General features: G+C 45.2%; 1 long non-coding RNA gene across 1 annotated transcript in view; it reads right to left on the reverse strand.

The window, feature by feature from the left end:
• Positions 1 to 23,062, reverse strand: part of LOC116794757 — a 118,093-nt gene extending 95,031 nt beyond the window's left edge. The window contains exons 1-2 of the long non-coding RNA XR_004359875.1: positions 22,812 to 23,062; positions 3,135 to 3,271 (exon numbers count right to left, since the gene is read on the reverse strand). This is a non-coding gene — a long non-coding RNA (uncharacterized LOC116794757). The remainder of the gene's footprint in view (positions 1 to 3,134; positions 3,272 to 22,811) is intronic.
• Positions 23,063 to 23,120: the final 58 nt, after the last annotated feature.

Here is a 23,120-nt window from a genome sequence, read left to right on the forward strand (position 1 = left end):
CTGCTGGTAATAAGTCCAAATGAAAGCTATTATGTCACTCAGGTTGAATTAAACAGACAAACTATAATCCTAGATTGTTAAAAATGAAACAATCTTCTGGAAGATTTCTGTGATCTCACTCCAAGTTCCCCATGAAAGGTGCTGGACACCACAGAGATTCTGATCCTCATGTGCTTCAGTTTCTTCCCCTACTTCAGAACACGAAGGAGTAACGTGACAGGACAGTGACAGGACAGCTGCTGACCTGCACAGTGCTGGGAGCTCCTGTGCCTGCCCAGCACAGTGGGCCCAGCACAGGGCACTGGACAGAGCTGCAGGGCCCCCTCCCGACCTGCCATCCCACAGAGCCCATCACACTGAGCGAGGATACCACAGCTCTGCTGCTCTGCTCACCTGCCAAGACTCCCTCAAGTTAGCAGATAATGTTACAGTTCTTTAGGTACTGCTAGTTTGGGCAGAATTAACAAACTGATATGTGTAATTTTGCAATTTCAGTGTGAAATCTTTTTTTTTCATTTAGAAATATCCCAAGGTATCGGGGTTTTAAATACCCTCTGTGTGCCTTGTGTTTGTCTTCTTTTATTATTAATCCCAGTTCACTGGTGATACTTGCATTGCTCCTGTCATTTATAACTTGGTTTCAGCTTGCACTTTCTTACTGTAATCATTTTTCAGATGAGGAAGATCAGATTCTGCAAAGGAGAACACAGCACAAGGGCAAGTGCTGCGGGCACCCCAGGCAGGTGTGGGCACCATGCTGACACCCCAGAGCCAAGGCAGCAGGGCTCCCTGCAGCCGTGCTGAGGGCAGTGTGCAGGAGCCTGGCACCAGGACAGAGAGGCAGCTGAAGTACCAGACAGATGGTGAACCAGAAAGCACAGCCTGAACTAGAAACCCTGGAAAGGACACACTCAGAGACCTCCAGAGGCAAAGAGGATCTCTGCCTCTACTTTCTCAAGCTCTCCTCCTGCCTCATACTTTATGACTGACCCCATGAGATTTGCCTGGCCTTAAGACATAAAGGTAATAAATCAGGCCTTATCAGAATATTACCCAGATGAAACGCACATATCACAGCCAGCTTTATTTGCTTTCTTCTCTGCATATCCAGTAGTTCAAATATAGGGCTTTCAAAGCAGTGGATTTAACAAATATCAGTACTTCAGGGCACGTGGGCAGACAAATTGCTTTTTCCATTTCATAAGATGAATCTGAGAAGAGCACGGGTCACTAAATGGTTGCAACAAATGTTCCAGTGTTTAAGCAGGCCGTGAGTTGTAGCAGGCATTGCTGGTTTGATTTGTTTGCCCTTGGTAGATTAATTTTCCTTTTTTATTTTCCTTCCTTTTGTGAAGGAAGTCCAGGGACCCACCACAGCTCGGGACAGCCCAGCACCAGCAACCGTTCCACTTGCTGCTTTGGTCTGGAAGCAAACAGGACACAGAGCTTGTGGGAGCTGGTGTTTGAACTGTGAGCTCTGCAGTATCTGCCATCCCTTTTCTCACCCAGCCGGGAGCGTACTGCAGCTAAACAAAACACCCGAACTTCCCAATGATCAGGTTTTAGCACAGTTCTGGAGGATGGTGATATGGGATGGAGGCTGAGCAGCCAGCAGCTATTATACAGTCAGCTGCTGAACAAATGGATTTGGATGAGGTTCACCTGATCAGCTTCGGGTGCACAAATGAGAACTGTGCACGCAGAGCTGGGCACATGCTGCCCATGGAGGTTACACACTGCACCCCTGTCACCAGCACCCTGTCACCTGGCTATTGGAGACAACTGCCTACTATGCCCTGATGAAGTAATGTGTACAATGGAGCTCTAACAAGATCTTTTCCCTTCAAACAGTGTACAAATTAACAGTCAGCAGCATTTGAAAAATGGCCCTTATCCCTGTCCACACAGGGAGTTTGTTCCCAGTGCAAAGTGCCAGATTATGACAATGATACATACTTCAAGTGGGTGAAAACAAATGAATAACAACACCCTGACAGTACTGCTGTTCCTGAGTGCTTAGGAGCTAGGTAAAACTGACAGTGCAAGATAAATATGGCACTGAGATGAGATGTTGCAGTGCATGGCTGGTCAGGGGAATCTAGACTCACTGGCCTTTACAGATGGGTTAATTCTAAAGGCTGCATTTGATTCTGAGCAATAGTTGCTCTCTGAGCAAATAGGGAAGGCTCAATCTGTGGGAGGACTGAGCCACAGGCAGTAGTCCCATTTGTGAAGGAAGCATTGGGTGGTCCTAGAAACAAAGGATGTGAGTTTGCCTGTTGCCTCTGCATCCCCAAGTGTAGGCTGACCCCCCCTGCCCACCCCCAGAGGGTCCAGCCAAACATGGGTGGACAACTCACCTAACAGCACAGTGAGGAAAGTGGGACTGTCCCCAGCCAGAGGCATCCTCAGCACACACCAAATGTGCACTAGCTCGTTTTCATAGCATAGGAATTATGAGGTGCCAGGGAAATTTTTTGCTATCAGGCTGACAGAAGAAGGGCAGTGTGACCCCTGAATCGCATGCGGCTCTTTACCTGGAATGCTGTGGAGTCCAGATGTACTCAGGGATTTCAAAAGGCTCCAGAGTCACTCCTTGAGCACAACCCCCACCTGCTAGTTCAGTGCAGTGGACAGATACAACCACTGCTCCAGAAGGACTGCAATCATGATCTCAAGTAATCCTCACCCTGTCTTCTACAGGCTTTTCACAAACACCTGCTAATGGCTGAGGACAAAGAGAGGCCCCGAGTCAGCCGGCCCCCCCTGCCTCACCAAGCTTTCTCTCGGATTGCTTCCACGGTGGTGCTGGAACTGCTTCCATGGCTTGTCACCACCAGCCCCCACCAGTGGTACTCCCCAGGCTCAGCAGAGGATCCCTGGCCAGGGGGGTCCCTGTGTCTCAGCTCTGTCTGTCCCCCTACAGTGCTGTGGTATGTCCTCTACACTTGCAGCACCAGGTGGGCTGTGTCCCTCAAGGAAGGCTTGGCCTGCTGCGGCAGGCAAGGATCACGCATTCCTTGAGACAACACAGCTGCACTTTGTTTCCACTCTATTCCCGTCAGTGTAAAAGCAATCAAGGGCAGATCTTGTCTGTCCTCAGAAGATATGGAGCAGGTCACATATACCTGTACCTCCTTCCAGCAGCAGAGATTTCAGATCGCAATAACCTCATAGTGCACGAGCCTGGTGAAATCATGGTTGCAGTGATGTCAGGATGATCTCCGAGCTTCTTACCCCAGGCACTCTCCTCCCCAGGAGGAGCCAGTTCCTGTAATTACAAAGTGGAGCCATATCAGAGGAAAACTAATCAGCTTGGTGGATGCCAAAAAATTAAATATTAATCTAACTATTGTGAACACAGAAATATTCATCTTCAGATATTTTCTGGCACAAGTGTCAAAATCAGAGTGGAACTAAGGCTTTATTCATTTTCCATTATCAACTTAAATAAAAACAGTCAGAAAAATGGGCAATGATGTGCAGAAACCACTTAGCAGAGATAATTACAGAGTAAGTTTAGGCAGCTAATCACTTCTAGAATATGCTTCAGATTCAGATAACTGACTGGCTTGTTTCCCTGCCTTGTTAAATCAGACAGACTCTCAGCTTTGCCTGATGAGGATGGGACTCCCAGAGTCAGCATCTTTAACTAACAATAGGGCTGTTTGGCAGGCATGGACATATCCCCACCAGCCAGCAGCAGGATGGGAAATGCTCTCCCTACATCAAGAGAGAAAGGTGCAGCAGAAGCAATGGCAGAAGGCGGGGCAGGCAGCAGGCAGGGCAGGGATAGTGGGAGGAAGGCAGGGCAGAGCAAGGCAGCTCTGGCAGCAGAGGGACAGAGAGTCATAGGCAAAGACTCATCAAAAAACCAAGGAGCGGCTGCAGCAGCTGCAGCAGGATGGGAGGACAGCTGTGGGAAGACACAGCCTTGCAGGACATTCCCTCCAGGACAGCAGTTCTGGCCTTCGTGGCACTCACGCTGAGGAGCTCTTGGGGCTGCCCAGAAGCAGCCCCCACACAGCACTTGCACCCACCCTGCCCAGCAGCCATAGAGCAACTAACCATACTTACACCAACTGGACTCTCCTTCAGGGGAATCACTGTGGGCAAGAGGCAATTTTCCACAGCCCTCCTCAGGCATGTCAGGCCCAACCCTCCCAGCACTGCCAGTCCACGAGCTTTATATGCCAGTTTCAACAAGGGCCTGAGTGCTGCTGGTGGCTGTGGCAGGAAGGAGAGCTCCCGCTGGGTACGGGGCAGGTGCCGTGGCAGGGGCAGGAAGGAGAGCTCCCACTGGGTATGGGGCAGGTGCCGTGGCAGGGGCAGGAAGGAGAGCTCCCGCTGGGTACGGGGCAGGTGCTGCAGGTGCTGTTGGTGCACTGGGAACCGTAAAAGGGACACCCCCCTGAGACAGAACACACTCGGCTGCAGTCTGAGTAATTTGCACTCGCCAGTGCCTCACCACCACAATTACCTTATCAAGAATGGAAAAAACTCCCCTTTATAGTTCTAGTGGAACACCCTTATATTCTCAATCACCAATTTACATGGGCTTTTTCCTTGGAACTAAGGCAGGAATTATTTTTACAACAGCATTCATGCATTCATGTATATTCTCTCTTCTTCTTAATTATTAACTTTGCTGTAGTAAATAAAGGGTGTTTATGAATTCCATCAATCTCAACAAACCTTTTGCATTAAAGTACTGAATTAAGTTCTTCTAATGAAGAAGCAGTATTCACTTTTGCTTTATTTAAAGGAATTAAATGATAAATATAGTCCTCTGGATGCTCTTGTGCAGTTTCTTAAATTCAAAAGCCTGCCAGAAATTATGCCTGACTTACTAGCTGCTTCATTATAACAGCCTAAAGGATAGGAATGGACTGGAATAAATTGGAAGTTTAAAGAGCCCGCAGGCCCTTCAGCAAGACAGAGGCTTTCAGAGGTGGCAGCAGCTCTGTTAGTTAACATGGTGCTCAGTACTCTGCTTTGCAATGTCTCTCTGTCAGGTTCTGTCCACCAAGCCAAACCCTTCAGCCATGTCTCCGAACGCTGCTCCCGCAGGCTCTGCTCACAGCAGTGCTAGAACTGCTTTGGAGGGAAATGTAGAAATTCCATATTTACTTCCCTCAGCACAGTCTGATCCCAAGGCATCTCTCCCAGCTATTTATAAATGGTATTGCTAAACAGGTATTGCCAGAGTTTCTTCTTCCAGCAGGGTTTCTTATTCTGATCTAGTTTGATCCTGACAAGCAGTAGTTTTCCTGAAACAGACATAGTCTCTTCTGTTTTCTAAATAATCAGCAACTTGTTGTTCATCTTGATTTAAGAAAGCCATGCCCTTTGAGTATGTGCTGCTGTAGGATCCCAAGGGCTCAGCACAAGCCACTGATAGAAGCCAGTGAATTATTCCAGTTAAGCAACATAACTCAAGCTTTTGTTGATATAAACCAGAAATGACCATGCTCTCATTCTGAAAGAAACTGTGGTATTAGAAAGCATAGGTTTGACAAGACAAGCTAAAACCTACAGTCTTCATATTCCAGTAGGCCTATGCCATATTAATTATTTATCAAGATGTTTTCTTAAAGTAGTGTCTTTGTGCCTTTAATTTTCAATTCCCTTAATGCTAGGAGGATCTCTGCTGGCAACACATCAATTATTAACAGAGTTAAAACAATATTTGTTTTCCCCCAAATACATTTTTGAATGCTGTCCTCATACCAGTTAGGTTTTTCTGAAACTTTAATGAGGATCTCTGATTTCCTCCAGATTCATGGCTGAGACACAAGCTTGGCTGGGCCTTTGATTTGGCTGTCGGAGCACATGCGGCATCACATCCTCACACTGCTCGTCCCACTGGGGCTGGGGGAGTGATCAAGCAAAACAGCTGTGATGAGGCAGGAGAAACAGCAGCACATCTGTAATTGGGAATTTCAGTTGCTGAGTTCAGAGGTTCTGTTATTCTAGTGACTGTTCTGCATTTTTTTATTTCAGTAGCTGTCCCCAGGCTCAGCAGAGAGAGCCTGTGCTTCGCTCTGCTTGGAATACTTTTCTCCTAGCAAAGAAAACAACAGTGCAGTTCCTTTAATCTATGAGAGACCCATTTCAATTCAGCAAAAGGATACTTGAAACATCATGGGTTTAAGAATTTTATGCAATCTCAGCCACTTCTCTCTCTGTCAGGGAGCATATAAAAAATTAAAACCCCAAATACTTCTTATTGCTTTTCTAGGCCCTAATTACAAATACATTTTCACAAGGAGGAGTCAACTTAAGCCTAATATTGTTCAAAATCTCATCATTTCAATACAGTCTTCACTTGATGTGGATTGGTAATTGGAGCTGTGGAATCAATTTTTCCCATACTTGAAACACCCAAATGAGTATGAAATGTGTTGCATTTGTTCCATGCACATCTACAGTTCTGCATTTTGCTTGGAGTGGAATGATCATTCTGATGTATTTTTTATAACAGAGCAATGTTTCCTCAGACTTTGATGTTTCACGCACAGAGCTATTATAACCATTTGCCATTTAGGTGCCTGATCCGTGGCTAATCTCCAAGGCTTTGACGCATGCAATAATTATTACTATTGATGTCATCGCACCATATTTAAAATGTGAATGTCTCATTGTAAGTCTACAGCTAGCAGAAGAGGAAGGCAACCAGTTCACATCAAGACTGGAAATTCCCTGTTGGTAAATGTCTGAAAGAGTGTAAGGTGACATTCCAGAGTGAGGCACTGACTGTGCTGTGGGCAAGGGCTCCAAGAGCAGGAGGGTGATGTGATGTGTGTGCTAGTCTCTGCATTGAGAACAGCTCTGGGAAATTGGGCACTGGAGTCTCCAGATGCCACATTCTGACAATCTGCTCTTGAAGTTTGACCCTGAACTCAGCCATATGGCATGTTTCAGGCAACTCCTGCACCTAGGGCTCTGAGTAATTTTATTTGTGCCCTGTGTCACAGGCTTCCCACGGGGTCACGGCCTCCTTCGGGTATCACCCTGCTCGGGCGTGGGCTCCTCCCTGGGGTGCAGGTGGATCTCCGCACCCCTGTGCCCCTCCATGGGTTGCAGGGGCAGAGTTGCCTCACCATGGGCTTCACCAAGGAATCCCAGGGGAATCTCCGCTCCAGGACCTGGAGTAGCTCCTGCCCCTCCTTCTGCACTGCCCTAGGTGTCTGCAGAGCTGTTCCTCTCACATATTCTCACTCCGCTCTTCTCTGCCTGCAATTTTCTCCGAGCACTAACTTTTTTCTTTCTTAAATATGTTATCCCAGAGGTGTTGGAGACATCACTGCTGGGCTTGGCCTTGGCCAGCAGTGGGTCCATCCTAGAGAGCTGGCATTGCCTCCATTGGGCACGAGGGAAGCTTCTGGCAGCTTCTCACAGAAGTTGCCCCTGTAGCCACGCCCTGCTACCAAAATCTGGACATGCAAACCCAGTACAACAGTGTGCAATCGTGTTCTCTGGCATAACACCAGTAACACATTAACCCTGGCTCTATGTGCCTGACATTTCCAGTGTCAATCTTGGCTTTCTACCTATTCAGACTTAACCTACAGGAAGTGGGATGAACAAGGCTTGCTCAGCACCTGTGGCACTCTCCTATTTAGCAGCAGCCCAGGTCTCACTGTTTAAAGCACACAGCAGGAGGAACAAATGAACAAGCCTCGCCAATAGGGAAGCAGCTGAAATACCCACAATGAAAATTCAGTTTTGAAAATGCTCTGAAATTATTTTCATTCTTTTCAGGTTTACATTGAATATAATTATTTTTATTACTAAACATTTGACTAAATTTTTAAAAGTGATTATAAAACTGAGAATAATGATGATATTGTGTTACCTTCCCCAAGGTGGGCATCAAAGGTAGAAAGTTGTGTATTTAACTCACGAGGCTACAGATGGGATGTAGGTACCCACACAGCTTCTGAAGTCCAAAATGGGACTCTGGAAACGATCCAGGTAACCCTGAACTCTAAAGGAGAGAGGAGAGAAAAGATTTCTGCTGTTGCTGCCCTGGTCAGTCTGCAACAAATCAATGAAAGAGCTCAATATCTACCATGAGAGCTTCAAATGCCGCATCATTTCGTCATCCTCAACAAGTTATTAGGCAGCTTCCCTGCCCTTGATTTCAGTTCCAGAGAAAAAGAAACTTCTTCTAAGCACTTTGACAACACATTGGCAGAATAGGTTCTGCATAAGATCACCATAACTCCTTATTTCTTGCCAGCCTACAGAGATGGTGGAAAATCTGTGGAGAAGTGACTGTGCATCCTAGACAGCAACAACTACAGCCAGTGCTCAGCAAAGTCACAGAGAAAATGGAGAAGGATGAAATGCCATGCATGGAAAACTGCAGCTACCTTTTATTACTACCTGAGGCTTTTCATTTTGCTGTGCAATCACTATTACACATGCAGTGACTCCTAGCACTGTTAGACCACTGCTTTCTGTAGCCAAACACTGTACACATACACATACACGTTGTCTGTACCACCAGATATCCCACTGGATATATTTCTTCTGAAAATCAAAGAAGAAAACAGCAGCTTGTAGAGCAGAAAAGCAGAGCTTGTGATAGAGCAGCAGTGAGACCTTCACCACCTTATCACACCTGAGTGGTGCTTGTAAAACTGCCCCTGCATCATACCTCCAGACAGACTTCTCCTTATTTTTCCCAGAGAGGCCAGAAAACATCTCAGGGTTAGGTTCCCAACAGCTCTCCTCAAGCAGGTCAGGAATGAGACACCAGTATCCTTTTTGTCTACTCCTCCCTCCTTTTCTGTCCAGGATCTTTTTGGCCAACTAACTACTTAGAAGAGAGTTACATTCTGGGCAACTTCAGGAATAAGGAGCAGTCCCAACTTCTTGCAGCAAAGTTCCAGAGTTGCTTATCATGCGGATACACAGAAGAAATACCTGTACAGTATATAAATCACCCGTCATCATCCTCCCCAGAAAATTCATTATTATAATAGTCTAATAATTGTGATAACCAGTGGCATTACTCCTACTAACATTAATTCTGATTAGTTCATCAGGTATTAATTTGGATGCCACAATTATTTCCATGTGATTTTCCAGGCTTCTTGTGTGCTTAAGCCCATCCTGTTTTCTGCTTCAACAAAAAAGCTGTTCATTCATCACCTGTAAGACAGTCAGGCTCCGCAGTCCCAGGATTCAAACCTAAACAATCCCTTCCTTACATTTCCCAGTGTCTTCCTCTTAGTGAAAAATGTACTTCATACCCCACCACCGTGGAAGCTCCTTGGTGTAAGGGATCTGTGTCTTCATTCTGCTATTTTGTGCACATTCCACAGAGCCGAGTTCAGCAACAGTGCTCAACAGGTAAGAACAACCTGTTCACAATGCTGGAGTCACAAAGGGCATCCGATATGTAGAGTCAGTCTTTTAGAGGGAGGGTGGCGCTGGGGTTTCCTACACCTGCTCTTCCCCAGATAGTGGCAGTGGCGGTGCTCTCGGCACAACTGCTGCCGAGAGGCAAATTCTCCTGTAGGAATAAGAGTAGGGATTACTCTAGTCATCACAGAGCCAGGAGTTTTACTATCAATTCCTTCAGTGCTCTTTTACATTTCACTAGCTCTGCCTTAGATATGGCTGGAATGTAAAGCAGAACTCCGGGCAAGGAGCATCAGCTAACCTATGCTGCCCTCCTCAGGAGCCGAGCACAGCCTGCGCGGGGAACGAGGGGCTGCTTTGCATGAACAGGTGCATCAAGAACCTCATTTTAACAAAGATAAAGAGCTTCTCAAAAGGAAGGGCCTTTTCTATGACACAAAAAGAACTCATCTTCAGCTGAGACTCAAGGAAGAAGAATCAGTCTTTCTTTCAGGACAAACATGCGCTCAGGAGATGCAAAGGGAGACAGAAGAGCAGAGCAGCAGTGGCAGCAGCTACACCCACTGCGTACATCCAGGGGAGCAAACAGCTGGATGGACATTAAGGGTAGCAAACCCATACTCCCTCCTTCACATCCTAATGCAGTGGGCAGGACACGCACAGGGACTCCCCAAGGGCACACCCATCACACTCACACCACAGTGAGCTCCCGGCTCGATCACAGTCACAAAATCAAAACACTGGCACCGTCCTATTGAGGTAGAGAACTTTGTAGCTCAGGAAGCAAAGCATCCAGAGACAAAGCAGTTGGTCCACCCAGTGACAGGAATATGTTTCTGAGAACCAAAAGGGGCTTGTCCAGTCATAAACTCCTGAAGCAGTTGTGGAAAAGGGGCAAGTATCAAACAACAGGGAGATAGCAATCAAAATACAAACATCAATGGATCACCTGAAGTGGGAACAAGGAGGGTTTTAGTGTTACATCAGTATGGGGAAAAAACAGAAAGTAATTGAGAGAATTTCAACTAGTTACGTTTCATTAAAGAGCTAGAATTCAGCACAATGAGGCTGCATTTGAAAGGTGCTACTCCATCTGCGGAGGTCATGGTGTGCCAGGAGTGCTGTTGCAGTAAAGGGCCTTTAGCTTCTTCCCATGGCACGAGAGGAAAAAGTTAGACCCATCATATCCAAAGCAGCTATCTGGAGGCAAGCTGTGGAGCATTTCAGAAATTGTGTGTTTATAGTCCAATGATATTTAATTCCTTTGCTCTCATCTGCCACCCAGGGACATCTTTGCACTTTGCTTTTATTTATCACCAAAGTCTATTCTCATTCCAGCCCACAGAGGCTGATGAATGATGTTTATTTGTCATTCCAGAGGATCATTACTTATGTTGAACCCATTTGTCCCTAACAGAGATGTAAGATGTAGTTCCCTAGGAATTCAGAGGTTATTTAAAGTTCTTTTCCAATATTCAATTTGCCTTTTATTTATTTAGGGAGCTATTTCAGCAAGAACCTTGCTGTTGAGAGGCACCCTGACTTGGTTACCAGCACTGGCCTCAAAGGTGGCCAGAAGCTGGGGCAGGCGGCAACATTACAGATTAAAGTAGTAATTACAACAAAGAATACAACATTAAATAAAAGCAAAAGTAGCAAAGGCAAGGAAGAAAGAGGAAACATAAAGTGAAAAAATACACCGGTGCATAGGATAATCACAGTGCAGGAAAAGGAGTGGGCAAGCACTTCCCAGCAAGACACCACTCACTTGAGTGTAGCTCTCCCCCCATGTGCTGTGACTGTGAGGCTGCCAGCCTGGCTGGCATGTCACCTCTCCAGAAGCCATCAACCAGGCCTGCTCTGCTGGCAGGATGGCTCTGGACCACTGTTCAGCAGAAGGGCCTGCCCAGCTGCAGCAGAGCATGGGGATGGTCCCTCCCAGCAGCAGACTCGAGGTCCTGACTCTGCCCGACTCCGCTCTGCTGCAAACACACTGTGCAGCCCTGGGCAAACCTGCTCACCTTCTATTCAGTCAGAGGCGCTGGTGACAATGACACTTCTCACCATCTCACAAGAAACTGATAGATTTGGGACGGTCTGAAGCTGCTCTGAGCCTGCCTGATAGGAGAAGAGACTGAACAGTCTTGCCATCCGGCATTCGCAGCCCCCTCCCACACAGGTCGCAGCAGACAGGCAGCGAGGAAAGGGGCTGGGCTCGGGCAGGTACCAGGGGCTGAGCAGCCTCGCTGCATGGAGCTCCTCTGGGAATAAGGCTCCTTGCGAGTAAGAACTAGCCAGGGCCCTATGCATAGCACCACGCTGCCAACCAGAAACTCTGTGGCACTTGCTTGGCAGCACCAAAACCCCTGCATTCTCCTTAACTGTAAGGCCTTTTTAATGAGCATTAAGAGAGTACGTCCATGCCCCAAACACAAGGCAGCTGCTAATTATTCCCACTGCTGTTAGTTTCCTCTGGTCTCGCTCTCTGATCATTTAATGGGAAGTAGATTATGAAATAATTGAATGTTGGAACCTGCAGAACCCCCACTCCAGCAGGGGATACACATTATTTACCCATAAAAAATATTCCAAGGGTTATTACCATGTAAACTGTGATTAATTAAATTCGCAGGAGTTATTTCTGTGGCATGTAAATGGGAAGATTCCTGCAGAGGAAAAGCTGGGGAGCTGGCTCCATCCTGACAGCAGCACAGCCATGCAGTGAGACAAAGCCCTGAACTCACCCCCATGACTTTTGTGCTATAAAGTGAGCATGCAAAGCAGTGGGCAAAGTGGAAACTGGAGCGAGTCTGCTTAACCGATCCAAATTTCCATCTAGAAAGGCCACAACCTCCCAACCATATGGGTTTCTCCATCCTAGAGGCTGCCAGCCCCTTGCATGGGCATTAAGTGCACGGTCTTAGATCCCCATCCACTGCACAGAAGCCTCCGTAAACATTCTCAACTGATCATCTAAGAGAGAACTCAGAAGGATCCTAGATGCTGACTGAACCTCTTCTTCCTCCACCCCAATCAATCAACAAAACATCACTGGAAGAGGGCCTGACCTGCCTATCTGTGACATCCACACAACACAGCACTTGCCTCCCAACTTTAGACCTGACATCCACTGCTGGCAACACTGCAACACTTCCACTGCAAGAATTAAACACACCACAGCCTAGGGTTGCAGTTATCTCTGATGAGCCAGAGGCAAATTTTAGAGCTAAATAAAGCCACAGTAAAAACTACTGGACCTAAGTGTAAAACTACTTCATACATAGCTTCTTTCCTAAAATGTGTCAAATTTAGGATAACATAGACATGTAAGAGCAGCCACATAACTTCAAATCTAAAGGCCATTTAGCTCAATATTCTGCTTCTGGCAACAGGCAGGAGAAAAATGTCTAGAGAAGATGATAAGAAATAGAAAAGCATGTAGCAGCATGTCTCCAGCCTCCAGTAATGCACACACAGTTTGGAAAATTCCTGAGTCAGAATAGAGTGGGTCTTTGGCGTTTAATATTCACAGATGGATTTCACTTCCACAATTTTTGCTTTAATTTTCTGAAACTTTCAGCACCTACAACATCCTGACACAAGGAGTTCCACAGCTCCAGTATGCACAGTATGAATAAGCATGTCCCTTTTTCTTTTTTGTTTTGAGTTTGACATTCGTATTGTCATGTCCTTCCTTCCACCACCAGCTCCTTCATTAACAATTATTCCTTTCTCATCCTTCCTATTCCACATCATTTTATACACATATATTCCAATTAATTGTCTCTTCTCCAAGGCAAAGCACTCCTCATAAAGAAGCCATTCCAGATCTTCTGTCATCTTCATCTGTCTTGGCTAACATTTTCTAGTTCAATTCTTTGCTTTCTGAAGTGGGGAAACAGCACTGCATAGAGCATTCAAGGTGCACAACACTGGGAATTTAGGTAATGACATAATCCCGTTACCTGTTTTATACCTTTGCTAAGAACTCCTAACACATTATTTACCTTTATGACTCAGTGCTATGCCAGCTTTTCCATATAAGTATTTATTTCAATCCCAGATCTCATTCATTACTTAACAATCACCTCTGTACTCATGATTGTATACACAAAATTACGATTATTCCTCCTTCTGCTCATCACTTTCTAGTTCTCTAGACTGGATTACAGCAGGTACGGCAAAAATCCCTCACTGAGCACCCTTTGTGGCAAATGAATCCACGAGAGACAGATTTTGTCCAGGCAGAACTCACTTGTAACTGTATTACTCCATTTATATACAGAATAAGAGTCCAAGCTATCAAGCCAGGCCAGGTGTTTCTTATCTGCACACATACCAGACAGACACTCCCATGTCTGCCTTCAGCCACAAAGAACAATCACACTTCAAGCAGCCTTCCAGCTTGACCTTGCGATTCTTTTCACACACACACTAATCTTAGCTCTGGCTCGCTCAGGACCACAATATTTTTGCTTTAATATTTTCTTCCTCTATCATCCAGGTGTCTGGTGTTGTCTTGTTTAGCTGCAATCAGGTCAGTCAGTCATAGCACAGGACAGCCTGGAGAGGTACCCCACTCCTCTCTGCAGAGGTAGCAGGAAGGCCAGAGGTGGTGCAATGAGGGAAGGTGAGCACTTGCATCCCACTTGCATGATGGTGCTGCTCCTCTGAGGGCACAGGAAAGATCCCTGGCTCCAGGGTGCCAGCCTTCAGCTCTGCATTGGCAATGGGCTTTTCATCTGTGCCCACTTATACCTCCTGATATCCCTGCCACAGGGATTCCTAAAACCAGCTTCAAACCCAGGTGTTTTGTTCCACACTGAGAACAGTGGCACAGGTGCAGCAGACATCAGAGTGAAACAGTGTGTGACTTGGGAGCCATTTGTCACAGAGTTTGTTTAGTTTCTCAGAGTGAAGATAACAGCAGAATACAGGATTCATCACTTTAAATTCTATACAGTGACAAACTAGCAAGTGCATTTAACAACCAAAATAGACTTCACAGCCAGTAATGGTTACTGTTAAAGTGTAACCTCATACTTGGATTATCAAAGGCAGAGTCTATCAATTTTTGTTTTTGTATTAAATTTGTTTTTTCCATCTGCTGAAAGTGGTTCTTTGTGATTTCACAGGGCATTACACTTTATGTCTCTCATTTGCTGCACCCAAAGGAATTTCATTCTGCTACATTAAAAAATACCTTGCTACACTAGCTAAGCTTTTAACTTTCCTGAAAGCGCTGTTCCGTGTCTATCTCCAACCCAGCGGTTACCTTCTTTGAATGTATAATTTATACATATATACATAAAAGTATAGTGTAATTCACGTCATACTGCCTTTGTCACAATGAGGATTTTCTCTCCGTCCCTTTGTGCCAAATCCATGGTCACCAGCCCAGCTTCTGCCACATGTGTCTGAAAGGGACATGCCTGATCTCCGAAGCGCACATGGATCTGTAGCTTTTGCTTTCCTCTGCAGTACACACAGCTGGAGAAAGGGGAAACTACATTGCAGCTCCTTTTGCTAGGGATATCCCACAATGCACACTGCACACACAGACAGTGTCTTCACTCCTGAGAGTCTCACTGCTTCATTTTACGGTAATGTACGGGCCATTCCAGCTGGGTATTCCCATGCCAAGGCATGACTACTTCTTAGCAGAGGATCACCCCAATCATGTCACCACGACTACCATCTACTACAAGTGCCATCACAAAACCCACTTCCAAGTGCATCTTCTATCCTTCCTTAAAAGCCATGCCAAACAAACATCTGCAACTTTGCCTCAGCGGTAAGCCTGGTTTCCAATTTGTCCCAGGGTCTCATTGCCCCCAGCTCCCTGCATGCTTGCCCTTCCTGTTATTTTCACTATACTGCATCAGGTCAGATCTCGACATGTATTACGAAGGATTTTGCTACAAATTAAGTTTGGGAAAGGTTTAGTATATTGCTGAATCTAAGCTTCCTACTAGGTCTTTCCCAGCAGCACTGTTGCTTTACAAAGCTGTTAAAAGGAACTGATGGTAGCTTGGCAGGTGACTTGAACCTGCTGTGCAGCACACATTGGCAAAAATATCTGCTCTAGGTGAACCTGCTTTAGCATGGCATTGAACTGGATGATCTGCAGAGGCCCCTTCCAACCTTAGCCATCCTGGCATTCTGTGAAAAGCAAAGAGGGTCTAGGTCCTGCACCACCTTTTCAGAGCAGCAGTGTTGTCCGCAGTTCCCAAACACAAGCTACGTGTAAAGCATGGCTGGGTGACTTCTTGGAAAATGTAGCCCACTCCCACAGTGATGTGTATTACATTCATTTTAAAATCATTATGGAGAGAACTTCCAGGACAGAGGAAGCTGCAGAGCATTTTCACGGAGTGTTACAACATGAAGGGATGCAGAGTGCATGCTGCTTCCTTTATCCTCACTGCAGTGACCCTGAAAGCTCTCTTCCCCAAGAGCTCCACCCTGCTTGAACTGAAGAGCTGCTCACAAACCAAGGGAGGATGTTCCTTCTCAGAATACAGATGAAAATACACCCATTTCAATTAATTCTCCTCACCATGGCAAGTCACTGCTCCTTTCCAGAGCACAGTGGGAGCATGGCCTGATGTTGCAGGATGCCAAGACCTCCCACCCTGGCCAGACTCCCTACATGCTCTGTGAGGAGCTTTGCTACCACTGGCACCAGGCAAGGTGGGTATGCAGCTGCTCAAGAAAAGTCAAACCCAGAATTCCACTCTATGTCAAGTGCAACATCCTGGAACAAGTCAGAAGGAGCCAGCAGAGCAGCAGGGGCTTCTGCCACTGTAGCAAGTACACACCTACCATCCATCCACCTGCATGGGAAAGCAAAACCCCTCTCCAGTCCAAGGAGGGCAGAGACCAAGATTCACAAGAGCCCCTGATTCCTGCTGGGCACACGGAGCACCAGAGTGCCACTTTTGATTTTCTGCAACAATTCAAGCAGGGAGACCAAGCTACATAGCACAGAGAGACGCTGGGCATCGCAGACAAAACTGAGACATCTGAGCTTGATGTGTTTCTCTCCTGCATTTTCTTACAACCTCCAATATTATAGTGACGCACAACACCAGAGAATATAATTGCTGTAGTGATTACTTACAGCCATTACATTAAGCTTTAAAATGCTCCTTTCAAATTGAACAATGTTTTTTCAAAGTCAACAGCTGGTTCACAGCTTGAAAGCAACAGTTAAGATAAATTAAATAAAAAGGGTAATAAAATCACAGACTAAATTTAATTTTTGAAGCCCGTGCAAACTCCAACAAAGACTTTACAATATCTTTTAAAAACATACACAGAAACAAAAGGCAATACAACTAGCAATTATTCTGTGGTCATTAATAAGAATGTGATGTATGAACACAAATAACTGTGTACATTTCTAGATATACTTAAAACAGAGCACTAAACAAATTCATGCAGTATTTATAGCCCTAGTCCAGGGGATAAATCAAACAGAAGTTTCAAATGAGATTTTTAAATCTTGGGAGAAGAAAAAAAAAGTTTACATATATGTATATGTATATATATACACACACATATATAATCTTCCTCTTAAGATACACACATGTACATAAAGTGTGGTTAATGAAAATGACACATTCCTACCCTTAGGATAAAATAGGGATCTGGTGTGTGCTCAAGATCAGTACAATGCCAGGACCCTGCATCAGCTCTTGAAATGCACTATTGGAACAACAGGCAAGGCTTACGTTTCCAGAGTGTACAGCATCAGCTAAATGCTAAAAGACTTTTCTCTGGCCTGGCCCTCTGTTTGCCATTGGGAGAACACTGTTCACAATTCCAGGGGCCTCTGCCTGGCTGGCAATGAAGTGCCAAAGCTACACATCCATTTGGAAGAGGCAGAGAAACAGAAAGGACCCATGCCCTGGCTTCCTTCCACACTCCTGTCAGGAAGCTTTCTACCTGCAGCAGTGTTCAAACAGGCCAAGTATAAGCCAGCCATCTCTGAGCCTCAGTCCTTCGGGCTGCCGAAGAGTTGTTTGGCATTTTACATCCTATGGCACTCAAATAAGAAAATGATGCAAGTATAAGGAATACATATTCCACCTTCTTCATCACAGCTGGGCTTTTCGCCGTATGTGAAAGGCTGTTCTTCAATGTTCATCAGCAAAAAGAAATATCCCATATCAGTTTTCCTAGTAAATCTTTCCAGTAGGCTGATAGATCTGACGTCACAGTTTTACAGCACATGTGTATGTAACATGTATGAGACAGGTATTTTGAAGCAGCCAGGTATATTCTCCCAGTGACACACCATTTCCCTTCCTTCCTTTCTCTCTGTTTGTCCCTTGCAAACACAACAGGGACCATGACAGAAAGATTAGCCAACCACTTGCTCTAGGAACCTCTAGGACTATGTACTATGAATGTTGCTCTCTTAGATTCTTAAGCACTTTAGATTTGTACGTAAATTAGGCCTGTGAGTTACAGTTGTGCTATAGTAAATTCTATATGAATCTTTTGTTAAATTGTTTAACTTAAGCTATCAATTAAGTGTTAAGTTTAAGTGCTGTTAAAACTTTAGGCCTAAACTGTTTGTCAAGTCCAGGCTCAGTATAGCAAGGAACTTGTGACTCACCAGGAGGGTCTTCCTTATTCCTTTTTATCCTTATCCTTTCCTACCCTTACCCTTCACCCCCTCCCCCTGCTCCAGCCTCCACATAGATAATTTTTGGGTTGATGATGGTTTTAGACTGATTGATTTTAGATTTTAGTTTGCTTTTTCTCTGTGTGCTTTAATAAAGTAGTAGAGTTAACCCTGCCAAACTTTGTTGTGTTTTCACTTTTATATTAAACATGCTTTTGCCAATACCTTTGCCAGTGATTCTTTAAGTGACCTCGAAACACTCATTCATGAGAGTTGTAAAGATTTTGTGTTTCCTTTAATGTTGAAGGAGCTGTCTGAACGATTGCAAATATAAAGGAAATCTGCAAATATGCAAATATGAAGGAGATTCAAGTTGATAAAAGAAAAAGGAAAAAACTATTTTTAAAATAGTCTTACACAATTTCCATCCCACAAAGGTAACTAAGGTTACATGTGTAAGCAATACTGACTGTCTCAGTTGCACCTCAGCACTGACATATGTGTCACAGATGGATGTTACATAATGTGTTTGTAAAATAGGCATTTTCCAGTGATTTCTGAAAGTAGAACTGGATGTGCTGATGTAGCTTGCTCCAGAAAGAACACTGTGTGTCCTATACCCACTGCAATGAGAAGAATTCCGAAGTGCCATGCAAAATGTCACCTTATCTCACTTAAAGTTATTTCATCTAGTAATATCAGAGAAATTACAACAATATGTTGTTCTACATTAAAGTACATGACAGCGTTATCTGTGAGACCTGGCAGCTGCCACTTTTGGCCGAGCAGATGGCAGTGATAAAAACACAATGCAGGGAACAGGTTGTTAAAGACATATCCGTCATTACACTGTCACTGCACAATTACACTCAGCTCCAAGATACCATCAAAATGCATGGCTGTGTCACTCTCAAGCAGGAAGATCTTGCTTATGTGAGGAAAATTACGTATAACAATTAATTCTGTACATATTATTAATCAGATTCATTCATCTCCTGTTCAGAGGAGAAGAAAAAGCAGCCAGGAAAGACATCCAAAGTCTTTAAAGTCTGATGTGTTTGCACTTCTGTTCTTGCAGAAAGGAGACAACCATTCATCCCCTGTAAAGGAAAATCAGAGCCAGCCATCGCTTTCATAGCAGTAGTCAATTTATATTCCCATTTAAGGGCCAGAGGGCATGTTAGCTCCCATTTTCACTTTTTTAGCTTTTTTTTGCAGGGTGGGGTGGTGGGGCATAGAGGAGATATTAAATGAGTATCTTGCTCATGGAACGTACCAGCCAACCACTCCTGGAAGCAGAAACAGGTTAAGGCACAGGTGGTAGGGCAGCAGCAGCACCAGCCTGTCCCCTCTCCATCCCTGCCCATGGCCACTGCCAACACTGACAGGCACTTCTCTGCTGCTGCTATGACCAGTGAAGGCATAGACCCAGGCATTCAGAAAGCCCAGGAAACAAGGAAACAGACCACCTCCCCTGTCCCAGAATCACAGAATGGTTCAGGTTGGAAGGGACCACAAGTGGATCCTCTGGTCCAACCTCCCTGCTCAAGCAAGGTCATCCTAGAGCACGTGGCACAGGATTGTGTCCCAACAGTTCTGGAATATCTCTAGTGAGGGACACTCCACACCCTCTCTGTGCAGCCTGTTCAGTGCATGGGCACTGCGCAGGAAAGAAGTTCTTCCTAATGTTCAGGTGGGACCTCAGTTTGTGCCCACTGCCTCTTGTCCTATTGTTGGGCACCACTGAGAAGAGCCTGACTCCATCTTCTTGGCATCCTCCCTTTAGGGGGCATGTTAATTCCAAAATGCCAGGCTGCCAAAAGGGACATGGCATTCCTGAAGAGCTGAGCAGCATCCTGAAGCCCTGAGGAGAAAGAACACCTTCAGTGTTACTGCTGTGCTCCTGCAGTGAGTGTCCAAGAAATGACTCAGTGTAAGTACAGACCTTATAAGGGTAGCAGGGAGGACCTGGTCACAGCACACCTGGGACGTGAGACAATCTATCAGAGGCCACTGAAGAAGCCCCCAGAGAGCTGCTGTGCCTGTGCACTGCTGACACTCAACGAGCAAGCAGAGATGCTGGAACCAGACCCAGGGTGCTCGGGATTGCTGGACCGTGATGTGGCACTGGAGACAGTTTCATCTTCAATAAAAACTCCAGACAAAGCAACCCATCTGACACAATTTTGCCCATAAGCAGCGCAAGCAATTTACACATCCTGACTTGGGTTTATATATTTGGGGCATCTGCTTAGTTTTTATTACTTCTGGCCTCAGCTCTCACATTCCTTCACAGATCAAATAACTGCTTTCCCTATTTGCTAATTCCAGCAGCTGGTTATTACTCACCAGACTCCTGCTATACTCGCCTGGGGAAGAATCATAAATAAATGTGTAAGAGCAAGCAGATGCTGTCATTTTAAAAACCGATCCACCCAGTAAAAATGTTCTTTGGACTCAAGTGGTGAATCACTGAGCATGTGTCTTGATGTCATTTCAATAAAATCCAAAACCAGTCAAAGGACTTTGCTCATTCATTCCAATTAGTAAATGAGGAAAGAGTGCTATAAAGGAGAATATTGCTACAAATAAGAAATTAAATTCTGAACAGGCCAAACATCTATTCTTTCCAATGAAGACAAAGGCAAGATAAGACACGGAGCATTTTTTTTAAAATATCTGGTAAAACTAATCACTTTTTCACCACTGGCAGACAAGGTAACACCAACAAGGTAACATCAACTGTGGGTCCTGGAATCTATGACTGTAAACAGAAGACAGAAATACAGATGGTTTATCAGACTTTATTATCTCCCTTAATTGTGTGCCTGTTTGTTTGGGGTTTTTTTAATAGGTAATTTCTTTCTGCATGTCAGTGCTAGGAGAAAGTGAGCTGCCTGGAGCATATTTAAAAAATAAACAGAATATAAGAGAGAAGAAAAAGTGCCCTGCTGACTAAAACCCAGGAAGCAACAGAGAAAACCTTGGTACCAACTTTTCTTCTGTGTTTTAAAAGGGACATCTTTCTGCAAGGTAAGGCAATTTGGCTTCCACAATCTTAAAAAAAATTACTTTTGATGAAAATAGCACAAGCTTCAGTGATGGTGGCATAATCCACAGAACTCTTTTATGTCAATTCTTGCAGGTTAAAGAGATGACAATAATCTTTGTTCCTTGGCAGCAGGAATTAAATTCTCTCTTGTTGACTTAAAATGGAAATGTCTAGCACTGAAATCGTCCACTTTGTTGGTCAGACAGCTGACACAAAATCTCTGCAGTAGTTTACAGGTATTTCAAAACTAGCACATATTACTGCGAGGTTAACTGCTCTGAGAGCAAAACTTCCCAATTCAGCATTTGCAAATCTGTTGGGTTTTTTCCCCAATAATTTCAACCAAGTTGCTACAGTGCAACTTTATAAGTTTTTAGAGGATTTTCCTCCTAAAGGCCAAACACAATACAAGACTCAATACACACCTTAAGACCAGTCTTCATTACCTCAGTAGATATACAGCCCTTTCAAGACTATTGATGCTGTGTCAACATTCAAACCATTGTACCAAAATCTGACTGACTAGAAATAATTGTCTTCCAGTGTATGCTCAAAGAGAAACACTAAGCCTCCCTGAATACCCAAAACCTAAAATCTACTTCCATTTGGTTCTTCACCTACAGTAAAACTGATAAAGCTCATTGTGGCCTCAATGCCTCACCACTGTACTGGAGGTTACATGTTCAGAACTTGGTGTTATTTTAAATACCAGAAAGAAAATCCTAATCTTCAAAGCACAAGTTGTGAAAATATAACTAACATTTAAACTAGGAAAATTATTATTTGATGGGAATTGTATCAAGCAACTTAAATACAAATAAAAGTTAATATAAATTGCAATAAAAACTGGACAGTCCATAAGCACAAGACTAGAACACTTGCTAGCATCATTAAATTACAAATACTGAACACAGGGTCTAACAAATTCTCCTTGCCAGTTACATACTTTCTCCTGCAGTAGCATATATTAACATTTAGTAGTCAAGGAGGAGAAAATTCTGAATGAAGGTGCTAAAATCACACTGTCACAGGAGGAATTTAAGGTGCCAAGAGAAAGGCAGTCAGAAGACAGGGAATAGATGGGCCAGCATGATAAGCAATGCACAAGTCTGAAGTGTGAGAGCAGAAGTGATCCTCCCGAGGGAACAGCTGGGGAGAGCCACTAGCAGCAGCAGCAGGAGGACTCACACCATTTTTAATTTTTTTTTTTTTTGAAAGCACTAGTGACTAAGCATGGACAAAGAAGAGTGAGAGTCTCAGTACAAAAAGTGATGATTTAACTTTCTCTGTAAATGTAGGATTTTGCATCAGGTCTGAAGATTTCAAGCCTGGCCAAGTAACACTTTTTCATGAGCTACAAATTCCTCATGTGTTGTTATGATGATTTAGACTTTGGTTCACCATGTTAAGACATTCCTCAGTTGCTGAATTTTAAGTAAAATACTTTTTGGTTTTGCAGTCAAGTATTAAGTCCTGAGAACATGTCAGGGCACATTACCAAAGCAAGCTGGGGCTGAATGATGCCGTGCCCAGTGCGTTAGAAGACTGAGGTGCACACTCCATGCAGAAAGCACGTCTTAAGAGCACATTAACACCGAGCGGCTGAGCCGGCGAGAGGACACGGGCTCGGGGCCGCGCTGGGCTCCGCTCGGGCCCCTCGAGCACACGCGGGGTCCCGAGCGGGGACGTTTCTTTCCAGCACAAAAGGCCAGCAGGGAACAGCGCATCTCCCCGTCCTCCAGCACTCACCCCCTGCTCCCAGAGCGCGGGCGGCCACCTCCTCACCAGAGAACGGGACCTTCCCCGAGTCCGTGCGCTCCCCTTTACTGCGAACGGCGACGTCGATCCCAGTCACTAAATTCCAGCGGGCTCGCTGGTCAAGGGCGCGAGTGACACTGCCGAGACAGCTTTGGCGGTCCTAGAGAGAACACGACGCCGGCCCAGCAGGGCGGGGAGCTCGGACCGCCGCGCCACCCAGCCCGGCCCGGCCCCGCCGCTCCGTGAGGGCAACGCTGTTCCCGCGCCCGGCCCGGCAGCGCCGCCCCGCGGGCGTCAGCG

This window comes from Chiroxiphia lanceolata, chromosome 16, assembly GCF_009829145.1.
Source record: "Chiroxiphia lanceolata isolate bChiLan1 chromosome 16, bChiLan1.pri, whole genome shotgun sequence".
In the NCBI taxonomy this organism is placed as follows: Eukaryota; Metazoa; Chordata; class Aves; order Passeriformes; family Pipridae; genus Chiroxiphia; species Chiroxiphia lanceolata.